This window comes from Hippopotamus amphibius, chromosome 4 (genome assembly GCF_030028045.1).
Source record: "Hippopotamus amphibius kiboko isolate mHipAmp2 chromosome 4, mHipAmp2.hap2, whole genome shotgun sequence".
In the NCBI taxonomy this organism is placed as follows: domain Eukaryota; kingdom Metazoa; phylum Chordata; class Mammalia; order Artiodactyla; family Hippopotamidae; genus Hippopotamus; species Hippopotamus amphibius.
The window spans coordinates 5749260-5755408 of record NC_080189.1 but is presented as its reverse complement, the minus strand read 5'-3'; the positions used below and the strand labels follow the sequence as shown (position 1 = coordinate 5755408).

At 50.9% G+C, this 6149-nt stretch overlaps 1 pseudogene; it reads left to right on the top strand.

The window, feature by feature from the left end:
• The first annotated feature begins 5362 nt into the window (after window positions 1-5362).
• LOC130852493 (diphthamide biosynthesis protein 3-like) lies at window positions 5363-5859 on the top strand (annotated as a pseudogene).
• Window positions 5860-6149: the final 290 nt, after the last annotated feature.

Below are 6149 nucleotides of genomic sequence, written 5' to 3'. Positions count from 1 at the left end.
CTAACCCCCAGTGTGGTGGTGTCAGGAGGTGGGGGTCTTCTAGAGGTGCGTAGTCGTGAGGGTGGAGCCTCAGCAATGGCCTTAGTGCCTTAGAAAGACCCGGAAGAGCTCCTTCACCCACCACATGAGGACGTTTCTGTGAGCCAGGAAGCAGGCCTCCCCCATAGCCAATCTGCTGGCACCTTGATCTTGGACTTCCCAGCTTCCAGTGGTGAGAGAGAAACCTCTGTTACGATGGGCCACCCAGTCTGCGGTGTTCTGTGCGCGCGGCCTGATGGACCAGGACAGCGGGTCACAGCTTCTCTGAACATCAGCTTCCTCCTTTGTAACCTTGAGAGCTCCGGCCACGTGCACTTAGGTTCTTCATGCCTCTGGTGACCAGCTTGTTCCGGTTTGCCAGGGATGGTCCTGGTTTTGAAGGTGAAAGTCCGACCTTGCAGGACCCTTGAGGGCGGCCACAACAAGTACCACCGATGGGGCGGCTTAAAACAACAGAAATGTATCCTCTCCCAGGTACGGAGGCCAGAAATTTAGACGTTGTCAGGCTTGGTTCCTCTCTGGAGGCTCAGAGGGGAGTCCATTCCATGTTCTCCCAGCTTCTGGGGGTGGCTGGCCATCCTTGCCATCCCTTGGTGTGTAGCCGCATCACTCTGGTATAATTATCCTAACTAATTACATCTGCAAAGACCCTGTGTCCAGATAAGGTCACATTCACACGTGCTGGACATTGGGACTACAACATAGCTTTCTGGAGGACAGAATTAAACGCCCCTCAAGTCCCAGGCAAACCCGGGCGGTTGGGCATCCTGTACATGCTGAAGTCCTGCAGTCACAGAACTCCCACCTGTGGCCCCCCTTATTCTTAGGCATCATTGCCTAAGTCAGAGGTTCTCAAAATGTGGTCCCTGAACCACTACCAGCAGCAGTGGCAGCCCTGGAACTTGCCAGAAATCCAGATGTCTTCGCAGAATCAGAAATTCTGGGGGTGAGGCCCCCCCTTGTTTTCCACCTTCCCGGTGGCTCTGGAACACGTCAGAGTTTGAGAACCTGTGGCTGGCAGATGAGCTGCCCCCGCAGCCATCGCAGCGCAGTCGGTGATCGACTTGGAGCTGTTCCCATCATTTTACAACTTGACGCAACGCTCCAGTGACAGGCACAGTGACATGCTCTGCGATGATACAAACCCACACGTCAGAGCCAAGGAATGTAACCTCTCTAGCTGCGCCAGCTGTCAAAAGCAGGCTGGCCCTCTGCTTAAGACTCTTCGGGTAAAGTTCAGGACATGTCACCTCACAGCGATGCCACGTAGAAAAGCCAGATTACTGTGTGGATTTACTTGGATTCTTCGTCACTCTGGTAATGATGGGAGCAGGAGGGACTAAAATGATAAAACAGTGGGAAGCCAGCGACTCCTGCAGAGGGCGGCTCTCCCTGTGGGAGCAGCAGCCCGGCAGGGCTGCTTTGTTTTTGGAAGCAACAAATCATAGCTCTGCCTGGGCCTTTCTTGGGCAGCAGCAAGAAGTGGGTGAAAGGTCGTGATTGCTGAGGCCATAATATTTCCAGAATCCTATGCTATTGCTTGAAAAAATTCATACCTTAAACAGATAAGCCGGGAATTCCCTGGCTGTCCAGTGGTTAGGACTTGGCGCTTTTGCTGCGGAGGGCCTGGGTTCAATTCTGGGCCCTTCACAGGGGAACTAAGATCCCTGCAAGCCGCGTGATGTGGCAAAAAAAAAAAAACAAAACGGGTGAGCCAAGGCCATTTCCCAGGTTGTAATAGAATGTGGGAGCTGGATGGACTTTGGAGTGTGATGACGTCCTCAGGGGAAGGACTGAGGTCCCTGCTCAGAATCTGAGGGAACAAGCTGTCTGTCTTCCGCCCAGGGCTCACCCACTGTGTGACCACAGGGTTTGATGGAGCATGTGTGGGACTGAGCCCTGCAGGTCCAGAGGGACCTTCAGTGCACGTGACCCATGAACTGTGGCGGACCTGCCTGTCTTTCATTGTCATGTGTTCTTGATACCTTGGGCCAGACTGGAAAGAAAGTTTTTTTTTTTGTTGTTTGGTTTGGTTAACTTGCTTGTAGAGTCACTTTGTGATTCTGCATCTTGCCTTTCTGGATGTGCAGCCCAGGGACGCTAGAGCAGCTCTGCAGGAATTTGAAGTCATGGACTACAGCAGGGGACGCACAGTTGGGAACCTCGGGAGCTTCAGAAAGCAGTGGAGGCCCTGCCGTCAGGTGGAGAGCAAGCAGGTATAGCAGAGATGTTCACGTCTGGGTCAGCCTGTCATCCACAGGACAGCGGTCTGCACTCGTGCAGGGCTTTGGGAACAGCCAAGGGTTTCATACTTGTGGCCATTACAACAAGCCCCGGCAAAGGGACGTTTCCTAGATACGGGAATCGAGACCAGAGACTATAAAGGAGTTGCCCAAAAACATATTAGCTGCAGAGTTGGGACCACAACAGCTATGCTCTGAGTCTTAGTCCGATGTTCCATTTATTGGGGTTCCCTGGGGGTACTGGGGTTGTGTTCACACATGGTGTAGTGCAAACAACAGTGAACGAAGAGTTGGGGGGGTCTCTCAGGGATCAGGCCCCTCCTCTGAAAACAGATGCTAAGTTCACTAAGTGTCTGCAGCCCTAACCCCAGGGCAGACTTCCCCTGCTCATTCTAGGAAGCTATCAAAGACACGGAAAGGCAGTAAGGATGGGTAGCACAAAAATTTAACTCAGTGTAAAGGTTTCTGGCTTAATGTAAAACTGTCTCCTCTTGGGGAGGTGAAGGAATGGGGTGGTTCTAGAATTTTCTGAGAATGCTTCTGAAGGAGCCCTGGTTTCCTGCTGGCACAGCCTTCGTGGCAGCCTCTGTTCATCTGCACAACACCATCAACTGGAGGAACCCCGGCAGCCGGAGGCAAGCCTCTCACGTATGGCCGCAGCCTGCAGCAGCCGGAGGTATTTTCTCAGGAGTCCAGACCTCCCTAAGAATTGATAAACCTTGTTTCCGTTCAGCCGATCATCTAAAAGGCAGCGGCATGTTCTGGGTCCTCTGACTTCCTGTGAACCGAGCACCACTGCCGTCTGAGTCCGAGGCTGGCTGTACCGACACGTAGCAGCGCTCTGTCCCTGTTAGGGGCCGATAAGGGGTGGACCCAAGATTAAGGCCATCCCGGCACACTGTGTGAACGGTGAGGGTTTGCTCCACACCACGGCAGACACAGGCCCAATTCCAGGGACCCTGCGTAGCAGGCAGCCCACGGGAGGCCTCAGCGACTCACTCTTTCAACAGACGAGAGCTACTGCGCAGGCCCTGGAGGGTCACCGCTGGGCACAGTGCAGCAGGAAATTTCAAGAACTCAGTGAGGACATTGGCAAAAATTGTCCGCAAATGTCAACTTTTTCATAGGCCTGGAGATGAAAGGCTCACGCCAGTCCGGGGGGTGTTTGAGAAAATCGGCTGAGCCTCATCACACGAGCTTGTGGCGCTGTCACTTACCCTACTGCCAGACCCCAAGGGGCCCGGTGCTTTCTCAGCCCCCGATCAGAGAACTGTCATGGTCGGCAGCGTCTGGCAGTTCCCTGGAAAACCCCATCTGCAAGGCTTGTCTTTGACCTGACTGCCTTTTCCCTGGGGGTGTCTGTCAAAAACCATCAGTGGCAATTTATTTGACATCGAGGCAAAAACAAACTAACAAAAGAGCTCTTCTTTTTTAACAAGAAAAGCTGGAAAATGAGATGCCCTAGAGGCCCGGAGTAGGCACAATTATTATGAAAGGATTTTAAGCAACGGAGTAACATAAAACAGTTTTTTTCTTAAAATTCTTTGCTGAGTCGGGTCTTCGTTGTTGTGCGCGGGCTCTCTCTAGTTGTGGCAAGCAGGGGCTACTCTTTGCTGTGGTGCGCGGGCTTCTCATTGAGCTCTGGGCACGCTCGGGCTTCAGTAGTTGTGGCGCACAGGCCCAGTTGCCCCACGGCATGTGGGATCATCCCGGACCAGGGATTGAACCTGTATCTCCTGCGTTGGCAGGCAGATTCTTAACCACTGCGCCACCAGGAAAGTCCCCAATTTATCTTTTAAACAAGTTGACTTGGGGAATTTCCTGGCGGTCCAGTGATTAAGACTTGGGCTTTCACTGCCCTGGACCTGCGTTTGATTCCTGGTCAGGAAACTAAGATCCCACAAGCCACATGGTGCGGCCAAAAAAACCAAAAGATTGATTTGGGCTGCAGTAAATGGTTTGCCAGGTCTGCTGTTAGAGACTAGTATGCAGCGAAGATGGAGAAAAGTGGGCAAAATATACGATTTTTGAAGGCAGGGCCTTTAGATTTGTTGGTAGACTGTGAGAGGATATGAGGGAAGAGGTAGAGAATGGCTCCCAAACTCCTAGCTTTAGTATCTAGTGGATAATGGTGCCATTTCCTGAAAAAGGGTCCAGGGGAGACCGCATTTTTAGGGAAAATCAAGAATTTGGGCATGATAAACTTGAGATGCCTATGAGACATCTAAGAGGAGATAAGCCTAGAGACCACAGAGGTTAGGATGGGAGAAATGAATTTTGGTCTTCAGGAAACACAGCAGTGAGCGCTATGTGACTGGATGAAATCAAGGAAGGGGAGAAGGAAAAAGGACCCACTGAGAGGTTAATGGAGGAGGAAACAGCCTAGGAGACTAAGACAGCAGCAGTGAGCTGGGAGGAAGACCAGAAGGCGAAACACTTTCAAAGAGAAGTCACCAACCGCGTGCAATGCTGCTGGAGGGTCAAGACCAGGAATCACATACTGGATTTGGTGACAAGAAGGTGATGAGCAGTTTGGGCAAAATCCCCATCAATGACGCAGCGGCGGACGCAGTGGCGAGACATCGCAGACTAGAGGGCAGGGAGCGAACGGACAAGTTACTTTTGGCCAAATTCCATTACATTAATTTGAATTTGTCATGTGATTTTTTTTTTGGCTGCATTGGGTCTTCGTTGCTGCGCACAGGTTTTCTCTAGTTGCAGTGAGCGGGGATACTCTTCATCGTGGTGTGTGGGCTTCTCAGCACGGTGACTTCTTGTTGCAGAGCCTGGGCTCTAGGTGCCCAGGCTCAGTAGTTGTGGCACACAGGCTTAGATGCTCTGCAGCATGTGGGACCTTCCCAGAACAGGGATTGAAACCATATCCCCTGCATTGGCAAGTGGATTCTTAACCACTAGGGAAGTCCCTGTCATGATTTTATAGTCTGTATTTATTATAAGCTGCAAAATACTCTTGGACATACACCTAGTTTTGTATTTGCACCTACTGTACTTCAATGAATCTAAGACTGCATTGTACCTTCCACTAAGAAAAATGCTAAAATGGCAGAGGTGACAGACCTCTGCTGGCCCCAGAAACGATGGCAGTGTTTCACGACAAGGGGGAGATCAAGGACTTCCCATATGATGAGGATTCGTAGACGTACTCGTACCCTTGCCTGCGTGGGGGGGACTTCTGCATCACCGAGGAGGATTTGGAGGATGGGGAAGATGTGGCAATGCGCCCTAGCTGCTCTCTCATGATTTATGACAAAGACCACTTTATGTGTGGAGGGACAGTCCCAGCCCCTTTCACCAACACAGAACTAGGTAAACGCTGCAGACCTCAGGGCTCCAAAGCCAGAGCTGTGGCAGATGCACCAAGCTGGAAAAATCAAATGCCAAGTCACTGGCTTCCTCCTGGCGACGATCGTTGTGTAGTTTGCTGTTCGTTAGTGTGGCTTCTTTGCACTGGCTGCCAAGTTCACCTCCAGGTGAAGCAAGTCCACCATGGGACATACCTGGATTTTGTGCTTAGAACTTTGAATTGGAAGTGCTCTTAAGTTTCCATCTAAACTTAAAAGAAGATAATTTTATATCAGAAGGAAAAAAAAAAGAAAAGAAAAATGCTAAAATCTAAGGAAAGGTCTTAAGAGTGATGAAATCCAGTACTAAATAACATTTACTGTTACTGTTGTAAGAATTTCTTTGGAAGCTCAGAGGACACATCATTAGCACAGCGAACACACAGTGAATGTGGTTACTGACCGCTGCTAACACCTTGAGAGAAATTTCCTCATCTGTAAATGGGGCAGCACCTGCTTCACAGGGCGAATGTGAGGCAAACCAGAAGAGGTACTGCCGACCGCC